Raw genomic sequence first — 21552 nt, forward strand, 5'->3', positions numbered from 1 at the left:
GTATTTCCTATCAAATTGGTATCATAACAAGTCATGGGTCGGTGGAGGGAATTTTTAGGCTAATTTTAGTGGTGAATTTTGGCTCGGAAAAAATTTAGATTCTTTTTTTTGGAGTTCCAAATCCATATTTTTTGTTTCTACAAACTTCAGATGATGATGGCGGCCAAAAAAAGTGGATGGTTTGGAGGAAAGGCTTGAAGGAGAGATGAATCATATCAAAATGATGGTGGTGGAAAGGATTTCATCCATGGAAGGGCAACTTGCCGATCTATGGGGCATTATGAAAAAGATGTTAGAAATTCAAAACCAGATGACATCTTCTATGTAGAAAAGAATGGAAGGAAAAAGTACAAATTCTAAAATTTGTTGGGAGGAAGATGAGGTGAAAATCATGGATGGAGTGGGAAGAAGACCCCATATGGAGCCTATCTAAAGGGAAGAAAGAGGAGGTGGATATGGGGAACACCATACGTGATACTATGGCCGCTAGGGTGTTGATTTTGAAGAAAGAAGGGGAATTTTGAAGAGGGTTTGGCTTATGGCAGAGCAAGGGAAGATTGGGAAACATGGGGTGGAACCTAGTGCTGGGAAAGGGGAAATTATGGAAGAATAAGGGGAAATGTTGGAGACCAGAAGGTGAGGAAGGTGAAGTTTCCCATATTTGAAGGAGTAGATGTGTATGTGTGGATTTACAAGGTAGAGCGGTGCTTCACCGTCAATGGGTTGATAGAGGAGGAGAAGCTGACAGCAGCGGGATTGTTCTTGGAAGGGAAAGCCCTATCATGGTTTCAGTGGATAGACCATAGGAGGCCATTCAAGATATGGAGGGAATTTAAAGACTGCATAATATAGCGTTTCCAAACTTATCGGGGAGGAAGCTTCAATGAGCAGTTCTTTGCTTTGACACATGAGGGATCAATAGCAGATTACCGGGAGCAGTTTGAGCACTTAGCTAGCAGGGTGGAGCTACTCTTAGATATTGTATTGGAGGAAAATTTCTTTAAAGGGTTGAAGGAAGAGATTTGAGAAACTATGAAGGTTTTGATGCCCTGTGACTTGGGGGAGGCCATGATTCTGGCCCAACTGGTGTAAAATCAGAGGAATTTTGAGAGGGGAGCCAGGAGTAGCAGCACAGGGGGCACATATAGGATGATGAAAACTCATATAGCACCTAAAGGTCTAACAACTGGAGGGAGTTGAGAGGTGACCATGGAGAAGTCAGGAGGTGGAATCGATGGAAATTTCAAAAGGCTGATCGAGAAAGAGATGCAGGAGAAGAGAGCTAAAGGGTTGTGTTTCAGGTTTGATTAAAAGTACATGCCAAGGCATAGGTGCAAGGACCAAACTCTTCAGGTTCTCAAAGTCTATGAAGATGAGGAAACTGAGAAGGGAGGTTAGGAGGAGACAGAGGAGGAGATGGAGTAGAAGCAACATTTGGATCTGGCTGAGGTGTCCCTAAACTCAGAGGTAGGATTCACCACGAATCAAACCATGAAAGTAAAAGGAGAGATAGTGGACAGGGAGGATATTGTGCTGATTGATAGTGGGGCTACTCACAACTGGGAGTGAGAATGGTGGACACCGGTTGTAATGGAGTGATGATGGGCTCGTGGAAGGTGGAGAAAGTCCATGGGATTTGCAGAGGAGTGCAATTGATGATCCAGGGGATACAAGTGAGGGAAGACCTTCTTCCATTAGAGCTTGGGAACACAGACAACATCCTGTGGATGAAGTGGTTGCAAACTTTGGGAGACACCAAAGCAAATTGGGGAGCATTAACAATGGAGTTGTTGGTGGATGTAAGGAAGGTAGTGATTAAGGGAGATGTGGGGCTTTCCAAATGCCTGGGTTCTCTTAAAACTATGGTGCAGGACATTCAGTTGGAAAGCGGAGGGTATTTGGTGGAGCTGAACAGTTTAGAGGGAGTGAGATTAGAGGAGGGAGGAGACATACACCTCTCCATTCAACTGTTGATTCAGTAGTTCCAAGAGGTGCTTTAGCCACCTCAAGGATTTCCACCGTAGAGGGATCTGGAGCATGCCATCATGTTGGAGGAGGGAGTGGCGCCAAGTAGGGTACGAGCTTATCGCTACCCTCAATTCCATATGGATGAAATAGAAAGGTTGATTATAGAGGTGCTAGTGGCAGAGATCATCAGACCTAGCATCAGTCCTTTCTCTAGCCCCATTCTGTTGGTTAAAAAGAAGGATGATAACTAGCATTTTTTTTTTGGACTACAGAGCACTCAATAAGGAAACTATATCTGATAATTTTCCTATACAAGTCATTGATGAGCTGTTAAAATGAATTGAGAGGGACCATAATCTTCAGCAAGATAGACTTGAAATCTGGTTACCATCGGATCCGAATGAATAAGGTGGATGTACACAAGATGGCCTTTAGAACTCATGAAGGACATTATGAGTTTCTAGTGAAGCCGTTTGGCCTCACCAATGCTCCTGCTACTTTCTAGGTTATGAATAAGGTTTTTAAACCTTATCTTAGACGATTTATTTTGATATTATTTGACAACATCTTGGTCTAGAATAGAGGAGGAGCATGGGAGAATTTGAAAAGAGTTTTAGAGGTATTATAGGAGCACCTGCTGAGGGCTAATTTAAAGAAATGCTACTTTGCACAAGCCAGTTTGGAGTACTTAGACCATGTGGTATCAAAAGATGGGGTGGAAGCAGATCAGTCCAAAATTGAGGCCATGCTAAAGTGGCCGGTGCTGAATAATCTGAAGGAATTGAGAGGATTTCTGGGACAAACAGGTTACTACAAGGAGGTTCATTAAGGGGTACAGCTCCATAGCATGGCCACTCATTGAGTAGTTAAAGAAGGACGGGTTTCTATTAGGGGGAGGCAGCCACATCAGCATTTGAGAGCTTGAAGAAGGTGATGACTGTAGTGTCAGTCCTAGCATTATTAGATTTCACTTAGACCTTCATTATGGAGACATATGCATCCGAGTACAAGTTGGGTGCAGCGCTAATGCAGAGTCGTAGGCCCATTGCCTATTTTATCCAAGTATTGACTGCTAGAGCCCGGTTTAAATTTGTTTATGAAAGAGAATTAATGGCCATCATATTGGCCATCCAGAAGTGGCGGCCCTACTTCTTTGGGAGACATTTTATTATCAGGACAAATCGGCGGAGCTTGAAATTCCTGATAGAACAATGGATGGTGATAGAGGAGCATCAAAGGTGGATGTTGAAGTTGCTCGAGTAAGACTTTTAGATCTAGTATAGGCCTTGAGTGGAGGCGACTGATGCTTTATCAAGATGCATGGGGGAGCTGCAGATAGTGGCACTATCTATTCTATTGATGCTAGACTGGGAGGCCTTCAGAGAGGAAAGTGCTAGAGATGAAGGTTTGGAAAAGAATAGGTCAGATTGGAAGGGGATGCATAAAGATGTATAGGAGATGGTTGCTAGATATAAGATCTATCAAATAAATAAGTACATAGTTATGTCACCAGGAGGACTACTATAGCCATTAGCTCTATAGGGCAGAGTGTGGGAGGAGATATCTATGGATTTTATATATGGGTTGCCCTGATCAGAGGGGTTTATGGTGATCTTTCTGGTGGTGGACAGGTTGATCAGGTATGCACATTTAATTCCCCTCCGACACCCCTACACAGTAATGACAGTGGTTACAGCTTTCATCATGGAGGTGGTCAGGTTACATGGAGTACCTGAGGCATTCGTATTTTACAGCGATAAGGTATTCCTCAATCATTTTTGGAGAGATTTTTTTAGACTACAAGGGGATGTTATGAAGAGGAGTACATCTTACCACCCACAAATGGATGGCCTGACGGAAGTAGTCAACAGGAACTTGGAGACGTACCTGAGATACTTTATGTCATAGATACCCAAGATATAGGCTAAGTGGCTATCTTGGGTGAAGTACTAGTACAACACATCTTTTCATTCTGCTTCACAAATAACCCTATTCAAGGTGTTGTACGAGCAGGATCCCCCATACTTGGTGGACTTTGGGAGTAGCAGTACTCCCATTTCTTCAGTTGAGGAATACTTGGAAGAGAGGGATTGAGTACAAGAGGAGTCGAAGAGGTATTTATTAAGAGCTCGGCAAATTATGAAGAAACAAGCAAATGGGCTTAGGAAGGACATCTAGTTTGAAGAGGGGGAAAAGGGGTTCTTGAAACTCCGACCATATAGGGAGAGGACAATCGCCCACATGATGAATGAAAAGCTGTCTCCAAGGTACTATTGGACTTATGAAGTTTTAGAGAAGAATGGGGCAGTGTCATATCGACTGAAATTACCACAATCGGAGAAGATACACCGAGGTTTTCATGTCTCTAAGTTGAGGAATTATAGTGGTGACAACACAGCCATCCCCGAGCTACTTGCGACGCTTACTGAGGAATCAAAAGTGATTCAGGAACTGCTGATGGGAGTGCGGCAGAAAGATGATGGAACTAAGTAAGTGTTGATCCAGTGGAATAACCTTCCTGACTATGAAGCCATGTGGTAGCCAAATTAAATAGCAGTTTCCAAATTTTCCCCTTGATTACAAGGTGGTTCTTTGGGAGGGCGGTAATGTTACGCCTGTGCTGGTTGAACTGGCACAGCCGGTTTAGCAATTCTACAGGAGGCTGTAGTAGTCCACCTCCTTCGTACCTTTTCCACCTATTAGGTGGGTCCTATCCATCAAATAGTTTTAAAAAGGGAAAGCGGTGGGGCGGCTTAAGCTTTGGAAGGGAAAATTAATTAGGAAATATTTTGTATTAAAGTGCATGAGAGAATTATGGAGTTTTCATGTTTTGATTGATTGTGAATTAGAGTTTCTTGGTGCTTGGGCTCTACACTCTCTCATCTAGAGATTTGGGAGAGACGATCCTCCTCTCAAATTGGGGATCACTTATAACTTGCTCTGTGTGTGTTATGCTTTGTTTCGATTATTGCAATCTATCATTTTGGGGCTGATTTCGTCCAGATTTTACTCTATTCTCCTGTTTTCTTCCAATTAGTGAGAAGTTTGCTTGCGAACTCAAGTATTCCCTTAGGGTTACTTGCAAACTAAATTATTTCCTATCAAAAGCACACATTTTAAATTAGTAGAGCTACTTTATAGCACAACAATTGTTTTGAAGAGGTCACTTACATTTATTAAATTTTGATGACTTAGTGATGTTGAGTCCCTTGATGTTTTAAGAGCTTAGAGTATTAACTTAGAGAAAAATCATACAGAAAATTAAATTTAACTATGATCTTTAGCCAATGGAAGAATTGTTATATCATCACAAACTAATCAAGAGAAACAAATATAGATGTAGATTTTTACATTATCAAGTAAAGTTTTAAGTTGAATAGAATTAATTTCAAAGGATTGGCTAGTTACCATATTGGAGTGAAAAGTTTTCATAAATAAGAGATGAGTCTAGTTAAGTTAAAAGAACTATAACTCAGCACAATTTAAATCGAAAACAAAAACTACTCAATCTTTCAAATGGCTTTTATGGATGCTAAGGAATATGATAAATTTTTCATGAAGGCAGAACGAGGATATATCCCATAAAAAGGCACGAGTACTTCACCACCACCACCAACATTAATAACAAGCCTTTAACCCACTACGTGGGGTTAGCTACATGAATCATTTTTCTTCATTGAGTCCTGTTGGATGTCAAATTCTCATTTAAATCTAATAAAGAAATGTCATTTTAATATTTTCTAACCAATTTTAGGTCTACCACAATCTTTCTTAACATAAGCCAAATCTAATACATCTACTCTCCTAACCAAGTCATCGGAAGGCCTCCATTTTATATGACCAAACCATCTAAAGTGAGCCTCTCTAATCTTATCATCACTAGAGCTACAGCAGGATACCTTTCAATATCCTCTAAGACATCTTTGATTTCTTTCACGGTTAAAGTACCATAATAACTTTGTCCACAACTCTAAAAATTGATAAAATGTCATCCTGAAATGATATTTGCATAACACAAGTATTAGAACAATATCAAATAATGATCAAAAGTGCGTGCAACTGCGATATATGTAGTAAGATTTTATTCTGAATTAACTCGAGATCAAAATCAGTAAATAACTCTAGCATAATTAATCTTCCAAATAGACTCTCTAGAAAGGAAATTTATCCTCATGCCCCCTAAAAACATCAATATTTGTATGTCATGGCATACCAAGCTTTTGGGGAGCTACAACACCTCAGCACACTAGGAATTAGAGAGGGAACAATTTTATATATATATGGCTTTTCAGTTTTCTAATAAAATTTATGCATGATCCAAATAAGTGAAAAAATGGCTATCATTAGCCTTGACCTAATTTTACTCTAAAAATTGACTGCAAACTACGAAAATGATGTTTTAGTTGAAGACATGAAACATACCATAACTTTTTGTTGAGCTATTATGGAACAATCTCCAAGAGCGTATATATTCTCACACCCAAGGACTCTAAGCCATTCGACAGTTTCCAAGACACGCATGTTACCCTGCAAACAAAAAGTAACAAGCGATAAAATATTTTTTCTAAGGAATGCCCATATAATAATCTCCAAAAACTATCTCGAGATGAGTTCAGAAGATGGCCCCAATAGAAATTACCTGATCAACTTGCTTCATAAAGCCCAAAATTATGAGACGTTTACCAAAGCCAGTAGACCAAATAGCCATTCCATATGGTATATTAACCTCTCCCGTAGATGAGTTTGTCATTGTAAGAGAATCACCAAGCACTTTTACAACTTTGATGTTTGTTTTTACATCGATGCCATCCCACTGGAACTTTTCTTCAGTAAATTGAGTGATCTTCTTGTCAAACCTAGCCAAGGAAACACAATTAGAAGCATAATCTAGAAACCCACCATAACTCTAGAAAAATAATGCACAAGACATAGCAACTACGAAAAATTTTAGTTGGCTTCTCCTCTTATATAATGATTAAGAGTTATACAAAAAAATAGAAAATTAATGGGAGTAGATTATATATTAAAATAAGAGCTTCCACTTACATAGTCAAGATATATTCTCCTGCTTCAATCAATGATATATGTACCATTTCTAGAGCATTATGGTACAACTTAGACAAATCTTCTTGTACAAAGTCAAGAAGCTTTGCAAAAAATTCAACACCAGTTGGACCACCACTAATTAACACAAAATTAAGACTCTTCTTCCTCTCTTCTTCACTAAGGTTTGGCAAGCTTGCTCTCTCAAAGCAATTCATCGCACTTCTACGGATTCTCTGAGCATCTTCAATTTCTTGCCAAACATTTATACTTCTTATTAAAGTTTGATATTCCTTTTTTTGTTGAATTTTAAAAGCCGTTGTAATCAACTAAAAATAAAAGCATTGTTTGGGATACTGCAGACATATGATAACATTAACCCAATTATGATGTATTAGTTGTACTATTCATTGTAGAATCCCACCTCATCAGTTCTTTTAAAATTAGCCTCAACATTGAGGAAATACTAGACCTATTTCCTATAGTTAGACAAAAAATATACCTTCAGAAAGTGACAGTGCTCAGAGACACCAGGAGTATTGAATGTATTTGGCCTAGCTCCAAGAGAAACCACCAAATAGTCATAATCTAGTTCAAATTCACCGTTGACATCCCAGTTTGCCAATGGTAGATCTACATAGTACTTTTTAATTTGTTGCATCAATATTATAGCATTGAGACTCAGAAAATTGGATTGTCCTAGTTTTCTAGAAAAATCAAAGGATGAAGAAAGTTTTATCTCAATTAAGAATTTCTCCCAACAACAATTCTGGGGGAAAATAGAAACAATGAAATATCATGATAATTAGAAGCCATTTAAGTAGAATAGTTGCTGAATTAAGAATGACAGAATGCCAAGAACATTTATGCGGACAACTAATTTCAAAATTATCCATAACATTGTGTAATCTCTCATAGCAATTTTTTTTCTGATATTTATATATTATAAAATGACAAACATTAATTAACTAATCATCATTCTTACATTTCCCAAAAGAACCATCCCGTAAGATCATGATTATGTCAATAAGATGCAAAGGGATACTTTTGGGCCCAACTTCAATTTCATATTCTCTCTCCTTCAACCAAATCTGCTTTGTGAACTTCTATGTGAACTTTTTTTATATTTTAAACAATTTTCTTTAGAAAAATACTATTTATATCCAATCAGTCACAATTGCAACACTCTCTCTACTCAATATGTTACCCAATAAAAAAATGATTTTGCCCACGACCTCCTTATATGAAAACTCCTCTTATATATAGCAGCTAACATAAAAAAAAAATTGTTTACAATATGTTTACTTTTTGGGTGCAAGAAGCATTGCTTTTTATTTTCCTTTCTCAGTAATGCTACACTCCCCAAGAAAATTCACATTTAGAATATGATTTCTTAATACAGGTGTCCAACCCTTATGATTTTCCTTAGAGTGAGCCATATATCCACATCAACTTCATATAACCATCTAAAGTGAGCCTCTCTAATCTTATCATCACTAGAGCTACTCCAACCTTTTCATGTATATGCTCATTTTGTATCTTGTCTCTATTATAACTTTAATCTTAACCAACTTGTTGCTTTCATCACTTTATGGAACTTCATCACCCACCACTCCATTAGTTATATCACTTGCACCTCACCCAACTTATTTCCTTACTTATGATGACAGTAAAGGAAAATTAGATACAATTTGGATTTGGACCATACTTATATTAGTATTTCCATTGAACTTATTTTGGGTTCTTATATAGATTTATGTTGCCTATGAAGTATATAAATAGATGAAATAGTCTATAATTAGAAGGGGAAGACAATCATTAATGATTTTTGTTTTGAATTGCTCTATCCTCTTATTTCCTCTCCTCTCTCTCTCTTTCTCTTTTAAAAAGCTGAAGGAGCTTCATGTTCCACCCAATATCCTATAGATAGTAAGAGAGAGAGAGAGAGAGAAAGAGAGAGAGAGAGAGAGAGAGAGAGAGAGAGGATGATAATGAACAGTATCCAAATTCCAGCCATTGAGAAAATTGTGAGAAAGATTTTAATTTGTTAACCTTTAATCAACTAAATACCCATAGTATGCTCAATCAATGAAAATTTTAACCAAGAATTAATGTTTGGAGCATTATGGATAACCAATCAATGATGTATCTCACCATGAAACCAAAATAACATTCATTCAAATGTCTTAAATACCCCAAAGGGACAAAGTAAGGGACTATCTTTGACCTCTCACTTTCATCCCCAAAGGGGCACTCTTCTGAAATAATTTCAACTCTTATTCACATTCAAGCTCAAACACTAAGTTGACTCTTCAAATAAACTTTTCGCACCAAAATCCTAAGATCATCTTATTTAACTTTTGTTTTAAGTTAATTGCACATAAAATACTATGGTGCTATTTGGTTGCCTAAAAAAGAATGCAGTCTAAAATGAATGTATTATTAAAATAATAATATGGAGTTGTTTGGATGATTGTAAAAGTAATTTATGATATTACTTTTTTTATTTGATTTAAAATAAAATAAATATAATGCAAATTGCAAAAAGGTTGTGGCCACCAAGCGGGTTGGCCGACGATAAATGACGATGGACAGGTGGTCATTGGTCGGCAAGTGGTAGGCTAGTTGCAACGACGTTTGATGGCCTGTCATGGTCGGCAACAAACAGCTGGCTATGCTAGGCCTGATGGTAACCAGCAACAAGCTATGGTCATCAGGAGACGATGGAGGTGGAAACCAATGATGGCATTGGGAATGAGTTTGCAGTGTATTTGAAAATTTCCCAAATATGAGGAATTCCAAATACATTGAATTTGAACTAAAGGGTGAATTCCATTTACTTCAAAATTTTACTTTTCATCCTTTTGTTTCAAACCAAACACCAATATTTTCAAAACCTCTGCATTTGGAATACTTTACACTCCTAATGTAGCAAACTAAACAGCTCCTATATAAGAGTCAATGAAATATATCTATCCAAACTCCACAACTATTGAAGACAATTTTGAAGAAGAAAAAATAATATTTCTTTGTTTAGGAAAAACTTACATAGAACATTAATGTAATTAGTTCACACTAAATTTTTTTAAGTTTTGTTTGGTTCGAGTATGAGCTTAGCTTAGCATTGAATAAGAACAAATGACAAAAGTACATTTTCCTAAGCTAGCCTTAGCATAAGGTAGGCCTTTGCCTCTACGCATACTTAAGCACGAGTAAAACTAAGCATGACCAATCATTAGTTTGTTTTACCACATGCATTACAAATTCCTACTTCAAGTATTCACTTTGAATTCTAGTTCTACAATAAGCTTTTATATCTAGGCTCCTATCCAAGATATATGTCTAATGGATTGATTAAAGAATCGCATAAATTTGATGGTATGTTTAGACCTTTCTCATGATATTCTGAATTGGCTCGATGATGCTACGAGGCTCAACTATTCCACATGTAATGCTTGGTAGAAAGGGAGTGAATGTAAAGAAGTTACGAGGTGAAATAACCCAAACATCATACAAGGAAGTGTCCAAATTTTTCAGGAAACTTGTGCTTGCACATCCAATTCCAAGAACAACCAATTTCTTCTTGGGACCTTCATGAGCATATTCAAAACTTTGGTTGGATCTTGCATCAACATATGCAAGAGCACCTCCACCACTAAAGAACACAAAAGCATAAAACAAATGAAATTTCTTAGAAACCAATAAAACATGGAGCCGATAGCAAAAGCAAGTAATCAAATACGAGATCAAAAATTTTCTACATTCAACAAAATTATCAAATACAAAATGAATAAGAAAACAGTGCTGGAACATATCAAAGGCTAAAATCTGGGATCCATGAGGGAACTGAACTAGACGTGATGGAAAAGGACATCTTTCACCAAATTGATTGGTCGAGGATAAATTTTATTTATTATTATTATTTTTTTAACTTTTTGATAATTTGATATCTAAAGCAATTCACAATTTAATTTTATTTAGCTTTTCTTTAATTTTCGAAAGCGTTAATGTATTTTCTATCCATTTTTAAGTCCATTTAACTGAGCAAAACACCAAAAAAAGAGAAAGGATGACTTGAAAAAGAAAGTACAAACCTGACGGTGATAAGAACGTCGAACTTATAGAACCCAGGGTGGCGAACCATTCTCACCGCCTTGTTGGAGAAAGCCGTGAACCTCATCGAATGCTTTTAGGGTCAACAAATAAAGTCAAGATGAGGAGGAGTTATTAGAGGAAATGCTCGGTCAATTGCAGACTACTCTAGATAGAAACTTTTAATTAAAATGGGACACGCATTCTTAAAAATGCCTCGGACCCCATTTGGAAGGACATAATGTCATAATACATAAAAATTGTTTTCTTCTTAGAATTCCATTTCTTTGACTTGTAGAACAAGAAACGAACCTGCCGCCAGCATCGTGTTGCGCACCCCGAACCCTACCTAGCATCTTAGGGGCCATTTTCCCGAACATATTTGCTAAATAATCTAATGAATTTTATCTTGTAGATAAAAAAATCAAGTTTTAAAAGATTGAAAAATTCCAGAGAAAATGTGGTTTTGTTAATATTTAAAGGAATTAATGAAGTTAATCAAGGTTGATGCTTACTCATTAGTAAATTTGATACAAAAAAATAAATTAAGAAAAAAAAAAACAATTGAGATTAGTCGCAGCAACAAAGGATGACAGTGTTTGTGATAAAATGTGGGGAAAATTCAGTAGAAGAGCATAATCATAAAAAATACTAATTATTTAAAATTAATTTCTAAATAATAATAGTAAATATTTTATCATTTTAGTTAAATTAGAGAAATTGGTAATTTCAATTAGGTAATAAAAAGTTGCTTCATTTTTTTAAAATTATTTAAATAGTTAATTCTTATTTATTTAATTTAAATTATTTAAAATCTACAAAAAAAAATAGAAATCGATTAGAAATGCCGACAGAAATTCACTAGAGAAAAGCCATCGAAAAAATAAAAGAATAATGTAGACTAAAGTTACTAAGGATTCTATTATAATCGAACCATAAAAGTGCGGATTACCTATGTTGATCATCAAAGAGATATCTGACAATCTAAATTCTGCCATGTGTAAAAAAATTAAAAGAATAATGTAGACTAAAGTTACTAAGGATTCTATTATAATCAAACCATAAAGGTGCGGATTACTTATGTTGATCATCAAAGAGATATCTGACAATTTAAATTCTTCCATGTAGAGTTACATAAGTAAGCCACAATAGAGATTATGTCATACAAGAAATAATTTAATTAAAAAATATAATTTAATAAGCAATACAAAAGATGTCCAAAATAAAACATAAAAGTAACTATCATTAAAGATAACTACAACCAAGTTCTCAAAAGAGAGATAAAAATTTTTGGTTCAACATATGCATCATAAAAAATAATAAAAATGCATGATTAGTCAATCAAATGGATAAGCAAAATAATTAAACAATATGCACTTAGGTATAGGTTGTTTGCTTTTTGAGTTTGGAAGCTCAACTCACGGAAATTATAGCTCAATTTCACAACATTCAACATTTCTAAGAATGAGAACATTGACTTGAACAACCATCTCATTCCACAAGTAGATAGTGTAATCCTCAGCTTGGCAATTTATGCTAGTAGAAGCCTGATTCATTAAGACACTAAAATCGGGAGGAGGAGAATGTTTTAAGTTCATCTTCACGGTCATTTTCTGCTTTGGATAAAATAATAAAAGAAATTCAACAAGATTAATAAGAAATACAACTAAAGAATGGCTACATAAATTAGCAAATGCTAATTTTTTTCTGTAATAAGTTTACCTTTTTAATAGCAAACAAGTTGAAGAAGATGAAGGAACTTTCTGTTGGGAGAGCGAGCGATGGTGAAGGAGAGAGCGAGTGAGTGATAATGCGATTTTGGCGGATCTGTGGCTTCCGGAGGTTCTCCAATGGTCCAAAGTTACTGACGGAGGTTCTTGGTTAGGACTTTCTATTGGAAAGGCATTCGGTTTTGGTTTTGGTATTTTTCTTCAGCCAATCATTTTTTCTTCCCACAATCATAGTGGGGTAGTTTTACCACTGTTTCTGACATTTGCTTGTGGTTTGGTTGTTCTGTTGGTTTAAGACTTGAGATTATTTATGGTAATTGTTGCTTGGATTTGTTTGGATTTTATGAATTTCTTGAGACGGGGCTTGGAGCAGATTTTTTTTTTTTGATGTTTGCAACTGAGAGGTTCTAGGTGTGGAATTGTTTGTTTTTCAAGAACATTTGGTGTGGATTTTTTTATTATAGAAGTGGATGTTTTTGTTCTAAAGCTTTACTTATGAAGGATATGTTAACCCTCCGTATTCAATTAAGGAATGGATTTTTTCAATTGAGGAATGGATTGCATTAATTTTCTTGCTGGTTCTCTTGTCCAAACCAGTATAGAGACTGCTGGAGCAGTTTTTATAATTTCTTCAAGTTTATTGGAAAAGGATTATACGATACGGGTTGATTTATTTACCACTTGTTGTATTTTGATTGATTTTGGTTCAGCATTTTGTTCGTTTGGAAAATTTAAAATTAAAGAAAGGAGAGAAGATCATTTTCCTCCTAGTTTTGTCATGTTTGATGCTCTTTCTATTATTCTTATGTTTAAAAATCTGATTCAAGTTTGTAATTTTTTGGAAATTTTGTTTGGTAAGTACGATGGAGGTGTTGTTGATGTTGGTCCAGTTTATTAGTTTGGTTATGGTTCCTTTGCTATGAGATATGGTAGTGATGTTGAAGGGAAGGATGATCTTTGTGTTCATACTTCTTTTTTTGGATGTGTTATTGCAGTCATTTGGCTGCCTTTAATTGGAGTGTATAAGAAAGTTATTTTGGGAATTCCTAAATGCTCTGTTGAGGGCTTGAAAAGGGTTCCCGTTCCTTCAAAGCTTGTGGGATCTTTTGATTTTTTCTTTGAGGTTCAAGGCAAGTGTGTTGAAGTTTTGAAGAATGGAGATACTTATGGCACAAGAATTTTAAAAGTTGTGAAGTTCTTGTGTTTCAATATGGCCGCCATATTTGTTTTTCAGGGTTTTGTTGTCTTTTTGGAGATATGTTGTCTTTCCTTGAGCTTTAATTTATCAGCTTAGGGGAAGGCCGCTTTACAGTGCTTGGATCTCAAGTTTTTTTAAGCTTTTGTGTCTATATGTTTTGATGTTATTAGCCTTTTTTTCTATTTGCATTATGAAATTAGATTAATGGTATTTGGGTATCTTACAAGTTTTCACTTTTTACATGATTGGGAACTCTGGGATACTAACCAACTCATTGGGTTGTTTAATATTTGGTGTCCCCATTACCCCAATTGGTTCAAAGTGAGGAGTAGTGGATCTCATTTCCATTATGATATTTCTATTTTGCAAATAATATTTTCTTAGATATTTTTAGATTTTCTGGTTAGAGAGAGAATTAGCCGTTAGAGAGAGAAACAACAGAAGTTTTTGAATTTTCAATTCGCGGGTTTTCATCTACCATCATCGCCGGCCAGTGGCGATGACGAAGGACGGCCGCAGATCTTCAGTTGGCGCGTCTACCTTTACTGAACATCTCGAAGGATCCATCAGGGTTACAGATGAATCAAAGCTTTGTTCTGGTGGAGATAAGGTTCACGCTAGATCTTCTACGGGACCATTAATTATTAGAGAGGTTAGTAATTCTCCTTTGAAGAAGACTACTGAAGTTGTTATTAGAAAAGGAAAAAGTTGTATTCATCATCCTGCTGATATTACTCCTAAGAAGCCTACTGCTGATTTTATCCGGAGTAAAAATGACGGTGAAGCTTCTTCTTCTAATGTGAAGATTTTTGTTAATAAATTTAGCTGTTCAAATGCAACCTCTGACCTTAGGCCAGAGATAAATGCGAATAATCAAAATTTTATTAACAATCCTTCTCTATTAAATGATAAGCTTCCTCCTGATTGTTCCTTTAAGCTACCGAAAATGAGTTTTGTGCAAGTGGTTCTTGGTAAGAAGGTTACAGGTGAAGATTTGAAAAATTCAATTCCTGGTGATAAAGAGAAGATGCCTAACTCTTGTAGAAAGACACAACATATCAAAATCAACTATGATTTGAAATCTACACCCATTACTGACGATGGGGTTGCTGTTATCATGAACTCTCACATTGAAGATGCTAATTCTCATGTGTTAAGGAACTCTCTGGTTATCAAAATTCTTGGTAGCAATATTCCTTTCCCTATCTGCAGCAGGGAGCTCCGTAAACAATGGTCCATATTTGGGAAATTTCATTTAACAACCTTGGGCCTTGATTGGATCCTGTGTTCTTTTTTCAATCCTGATGCTGTGGAAGAAGTACTAGATGGAGGCCCCTGGTTTATTGGAGGTAATATAATTGGTTTGGACAAATGGTCCCCCAATTTTTCCCCGGAATCCCTTAAGGGTCTTACAACACCTATTTGGATTCGCTTACCGTGCTTACCTCTTCACTGTTGGGATGAACAGAACATCTGTAGAATTGCATCTATGATAGGAGCTCTTTTATATTTAGATGGCAATTCATTTAAATGGAGTAAGAGGGAATATGCTCATGTATATGTTCGCTTAGAGCTTCATAAAAAACTACCAAAAGGAATTTGGATTGAAGGAAAGCATGGTAGATCATTCCAAAGAGTTTTATATGAGAATATTTCTTCTCTTTGTTTTCACTGTGGCAAGTTTGGTCATTTGAAGAGCAAATGTCCTTCATTAATTTCTCCTGAACACACTGTTACTGAAGTTAGAAAAATTCCAAATCAAGAAGCAGCATGTTCCAAAGACAAAGATTAATTAGGTCCTTGGATTGAGGTGAAGTTCAAGAAAAATAATGTTTTTAGGAAATATGTTCCTAAAAAGATAGATTCTTCTCTTAATATTGATCTAGCATTGGATCAACCAGTAATTGAAGAAGGCGAAAATGTAGAAACTCACAATAATATTGAAATCCAGAATTCTGCTACGGATGTTAAAAATAATTTCAAAATTCTGGATTATCAGCTGGAAGATTTAGAGATTAACAAATCTAATTCTATTTCAGACATTTCAGAAGGGGAGGGTTGCTTGCGAACTCAAGTATATCCTAAAGGATTACTTGCGAACTCAGGTATTCCCTATCATAAATCTGCTGTAATAGCTCAAGGTGTTATCAATAACAATATAGTGGAAAAGGTTGATTTATCTCCTATCAGCATTTCTGTTGAAATACAAAGGAAGAATGATTTGATAAGTGACTATGTTCAGAATAAAAACATAGAATCCTTACCTCATAAGGAAAATGAAAAGGAAAAGGTGTCATCTTCTATAGATAACACCTTGATTGTCTTTGAAGAAGAACGGAAGAACTTATTTTCCATATCAGATATCTCAGGAAGAAATGTTATTCTTAACTCTGTTTCAGTACAGGACAACTCCACTCCTCCTGCAGACACCGAAGAGGTCAATGAAGGTACTACCTATCCAAATGCTGTTAAAGCCCAAGATAATATCAAATTGAAACTACAAAAGGAGTTGAAATCTTTGGGTAACGTCAGTTTACCGTCAAAGCTCAGGAAAGATGAAAAAATCAAAAGAAAAAGTGGTGGGTCTTTTCCCACTCCTAATCCAAAATGAGTTCATTTATTTTCTGGAATTATAGGGGGGAAAGAAAGGCTGAAGCCTCCAGATATTTGAAAGAGTTGATAAAGGATAACGATGCTATTTTTGTTGGTCTCATTGAGACCAAAATTTCTTCTATAGATTCTTTGGAGTTTAAAAGAGTTATAGGAGATAATCTGGATTTTCATTTAAGCCCTGCAAGGGGTTTATCTGGTGGAATTATAATATGTTGGAGATCGGACTTGGCTCAATTTTCTATCATGGAAGATTCTAATCAGCTTGTGTTGGGTAAGCTTATCATTACAAACAAAATTTCCTGGATTATAGCCACTATTTATGGTAGTACTGATTGGTGTGAAAGAAGATCCCTTTGGAACAAATTGGAAAATTTTAAATCAGCTAAACTTCCCATGGTTATGGGAGGTGACTTCAATTGCATCTTATCTCAAAATGATAAAAAAGGTGGGAAAAAGTTCTCTTTGTCTCAAGGAGTGCAAGATATGCTCTCATTTATGAGAGAATGTGATTTTCATGACACAAAATTCATTGGTCCCAACTACACTTGGTGCAATAATAAAACAGGGAAAGCTCGTATCTTAAAAAGATTGCATCGATGCTTACTTAATTGCATAGCATTAAATCACCTGAAATTAGCTATTGTTAATCATCTTGCTCGTATTGCTTCCGACCACTGTCCCATTATGTTGGGGATTTCTTCTTCACCTATTCTTCATAATTGTAATATGAGATTTGAAGACACTTGGCTTTCATACCCAGCTTCTCATTCGGTGGTTTGGTTTGCTTGGAACAAACCTGCAGAAGGCAATGCAGATACTATTTTGAATCTTAAATTCAGAAGATCCTTAAAAGCTCTTTTTTTTGGAGTAAGGCTAAGCACAAAAACTTATCAGAATTGAAGAATAATTTAAAAAAGGAAATTTTAGAGCTTCAAGAAGAAGAATCAAATTCTATTGTCTTTTCTGATCAGAATACTGAATTGTTGAGATCCAAGGTCCAAGAATTGAATGCAACACTTGGTCGGCTGTGTACATGGTGGAAACAGAGATCTAAATCTCGTTGGATTAAAGATGGAGATAGCAATTCGAAATACTTCCATGCTTCAGCTTCAGTTAGAAGAAACTTTAACTGGATCAATCAGTTAAAGAATAATGATGGATATATAATTTCTAATCATGAGGAGATCACAGAAGTATTTTTGAATTTTTTCAAAAACAAATTGCGTAGTAGATCCTGCTCAATGGACAATTGGCCTCCTTGTTCTAATGCCATTGATGATGTTGAATCTAGTTTGCTTGACCGTGATTTTACCAAAGAAGAATTGGAAATTGTGATTAAAAATCTGGGTTCTAACAAAGCACCGGGGAGAGATGGTATTTCATATTCATTTATCAAATAATATTGGTATATTATCCACAATGATATGTGGAATGCTATTAATCAATTTGTCAAGATAGGTTATATGAATATGGATTGGAAATATACTAATGTGGTTCTTATTCCTAGAGTAAATAATCCTATTTTACCTACCAATTTCAGACCCATTAGCCTTTGTAATTCTATTTACAAAATTGTAGCCAATTTATTACTAAATAGAATGAGTAATCTATTTCCCAAGATGATTTCAGAAGTCCAATATGCTTTTTTCAGAGGTAGACTTATGTCGGAACAAATCCTTCTTGCTCAAGAACTTTTTCATAAATTCAGATATTCCAAATTTAAAAAGGGATTTGTATCTATTAAAGTTGACATGGAACAGGCCTATGATAGCATGTGTTGGCCTATTCTCAAACAAGTGCTTCAATTGTTTGGCTTTCCAAAAAACATTTTAGATCTTATTTTAGAATGTATTATGATCCGAAATTCTCTATCTTGATCAACGAGAAGTATTCTAATTGGATTGAGTCTAAATGTGGTTTTAGACAAGGATGTCCACTTTCACCATATCTCTTTATCATGTGCTCCCAACTTTTATCTGAAGAATTCAATAGAAATGGGAAAGATATTGGAATGAGAATTACTCCAAATGCTCCATTGATTTCTCATCTCATGTATGCAGATGACATAATCATCTTTTCAGATGCAAGTATGTTATGTTTGAAGACTATCTCAACTATATTGAAGAATTATTGCATGTGGACTGGACAAGTCATTAACTCAGGGAAGTCATCTGTGCTTTTTAGTAAATCCATTTCTAAAAGTTCTATCAAAAAACTTTCTAGATTGTTGAACTTTAAAGTTAAGAAAGAACTAGATTTTCTTGGTACTAAGATTGCCTTAAGGAGGTTAAACAAATCAGATTTCAACTATTTGATAAACCAAGCGGTTTCCAAGTTGAACTTGTGGGGAAACAAGTTCATTTCTCTTGCAGGGAAGATTGTTTTGTTAAATGCTCCTTTCCTTTCGTTACCTGTTTTTGTTTCTACAATATCTCTTGTCCCTTTGAGTGTTTTTAAAGAGATGGAGAAGATGTGCAGAAATTTTCTATGGAATAAAAGAGATGGGAGCTTCGGTATTCATTATGTTGCTTGGAATGTTTTGTGTAAACCAAGGAACAAAGGTGGTAGAGGGGTGCATTTGTTACTAGATAGAATTGGACCATTAACAGCCAAATTGGCTCTTAATTTTATTTCTAATCCTTCTTCTCTTTTGAATAAATCTCTATCTGCAAAGTATGGTAATGATCTTTGGGAATATGGAAATTGTTATTCCACTTCTTCTTAGAGAATTATTTCAAATGGAACAAAATATCTATACCCTCTTTTAAGATGGAAGGTTGGCAATGGACAAAAGGTGAATACTTTGAAAGATATATGGCTTTTGGATAAAAGCCTGAAAAAATGGCCTACTTTTACATCCAACATGGATCATGATTGTTGTAACCTTTCAACTCTTATCAATAACAGGGAATGGAATATTGATGAACTAAAGAAACACTTTGGTTTACAGCTTATTAATTTAATCAGACAAGTTCCAATCCACTATAATTCTGATGGTGATAGCTTGGAATTGATTTCTAAATGCTCAGGTAAGACAATTGCTGCTCTTGCTTATGAAAAAATGGTAGAACATGAATTGGATATGCTAGACTGGAACTGGACAAAGAAGCTGAAACTTAGACCACAAGTTGAACTATTTTGGTGGAGAATTTGTAACAATACTTTACCTTCTAATTGTCTTCTTCATCATAGAGGTATAATTGTTGATAAAGAATGTCCAAGACGTTGTCAATCTATAGAAGACACGGAACATATTGCAGTCAGGTGCAAAATAATCAAAGAAGTTTGAAATAAGTTGAATAAGTGGAATTTTTCTCTGCCTTCATTTAACTCTTTGGTTGATTGTCTAAAAGCCTTAAGGAATTTTTTGGAGAAGAATCTTTTAATAGGAAATTTGTATTGCTCGATGATTTTTTTCTTTTGGAAAAGCAGAAATAAAATTTCTCATGGTGGCAATGAAGATACCTTCTCCTTCTTAGCTGCTAATGCTTTGGATTATGCATTTGGCTCATTCTGTGACAATCCAGTTTGGGGTAATTGGGGAGCTAATCAGCACCTCTCATTGCTGGAAATGAATTCTTGGCTTCCTCCACCTCCCGGCTGGATCAAATGCAACGTGGATGCTGCTTTATCCAGTAATTATGTTGCCGGTATTGGTGGTGTCTTCAGAGATGAATACGGAAGATTTTATGGAGCTTTTGGTTACACTATCAATCACTAGAACATAGCTCAAGTGGAAGTTCTCTCGATTCTATCATTGAGAAGGTACGTCCAAGATTGGATGCTTGATGCTAAATTTGTTATGATTGAAGGTGATAATCATAATGTTATCTTATTATTTCAAAAGGCTTTTCACCATAAGTCTATTTCTGAAGAATTTCTAAACCCAAAGGATTTAGATTTTCTTAAAGACTTTAAACAAGTGGTTTTTTCCTTTATTAGAAGAGATTGTAATAAGTTAGCCGATAAGTGTGCTAACCTTGCTATTAGTTCAGATTTCTTTTGGAAGGATCTGAATGATAGTAATATTCCTCCTTCATTTATTAATGATTTTAAGGAGGAATTTATTGGTTCATAGTTGCTTTAATAAAATTTTCTCTCTGCATTTTCTAAAAAAAAAAATAATAATCTTTTCTTATGCTTAGTTTGTTTGTCAGTTGTGCATCGTTTCTCTTTGTTAAGAAAGGAAAGCCTAGTAGTTTTTTTTTTTTTTTTTTTTTTTTTTTTCTTTCTAGTTTGTAATTATTTTTTTTGCTCTTAATGCTATTTGCATTTCTTCAAAAAAAAAATGAAGGAAAATGTTGCAACACATAAGTCTATAATGAGTAATAATTTATGGTATAACATTTTATAATAATCCTGGTTAAATCATGTGAAATGTTGATATCAAACTACCCCTAAATAATTGAAATCCAATCTTCCCTGAATTTAAGAAACCTTCGATTCAATTAAAACCCAATAAAAATCTACTTGGTAGGATTTTATTTAAATTTAGATTTTATCCTGCTCAAAATACACCACCAAATAACATCTTTAATCATGCCATAAAACTGCAACCAAATAACCCCTTATACTAACAAGTTAGGGATATGATTTATTTTGGGTTAAGTATCACTACAACACTTACATAATAATGTTGAGCAGTTGAAAACCTATTTTTGGAGAAGATAAGTAAAGAAATAAGGAGTAAGTGCTCAGCTTTGCCTTGGTTCCATTCTTAAGCAGATCCACCACATGTTCTCTTGTGATGATGTAAACACATGGAGGTTTCCCTTAGATGAGTGGGCCAGGCATGCTGCTCTGGTACCATTGCAATATATGAAGAATCAATGGAAGAATTCCTAACTCAGTGTTAAGTGTGGGAGATAATTTGCGTCGGTGAGTGAAATCAATTTCTGAAGAAGTTGA

The 21552-nt window shown here is 35.4% G+C and overlaps 1 pseudogene; it reads right to left on the reverse strand.

The window, feature by feature from the left end:
* Nucleotides 1-11191, reverse strand: part of LOC110109681 — a 20641-nt pseudogene extending 9450 nt beyond the window's left edge.
* Nucleotides 11192-21552: the final 10361 nt, after the last annotated feature.

The sequence above is a fragment of the Dendrobium catenatum genome, unplaced genomic scaffold (assembly GCF_001605985.2).
Source record: "Dendrobium catenatum unplaced genomic scaffold, ASM160598v2 fragScaff_scaffold_1220, whole genome shotgun sequence".
In the NCBI taxonomy this organism is placed as follows: Eukaryota; Viridiplantae; Streptophyta; class Magnoliopsida; order Asparagales; family Orchidaceae; genus Dendrobium; species Dendrobium catenatum.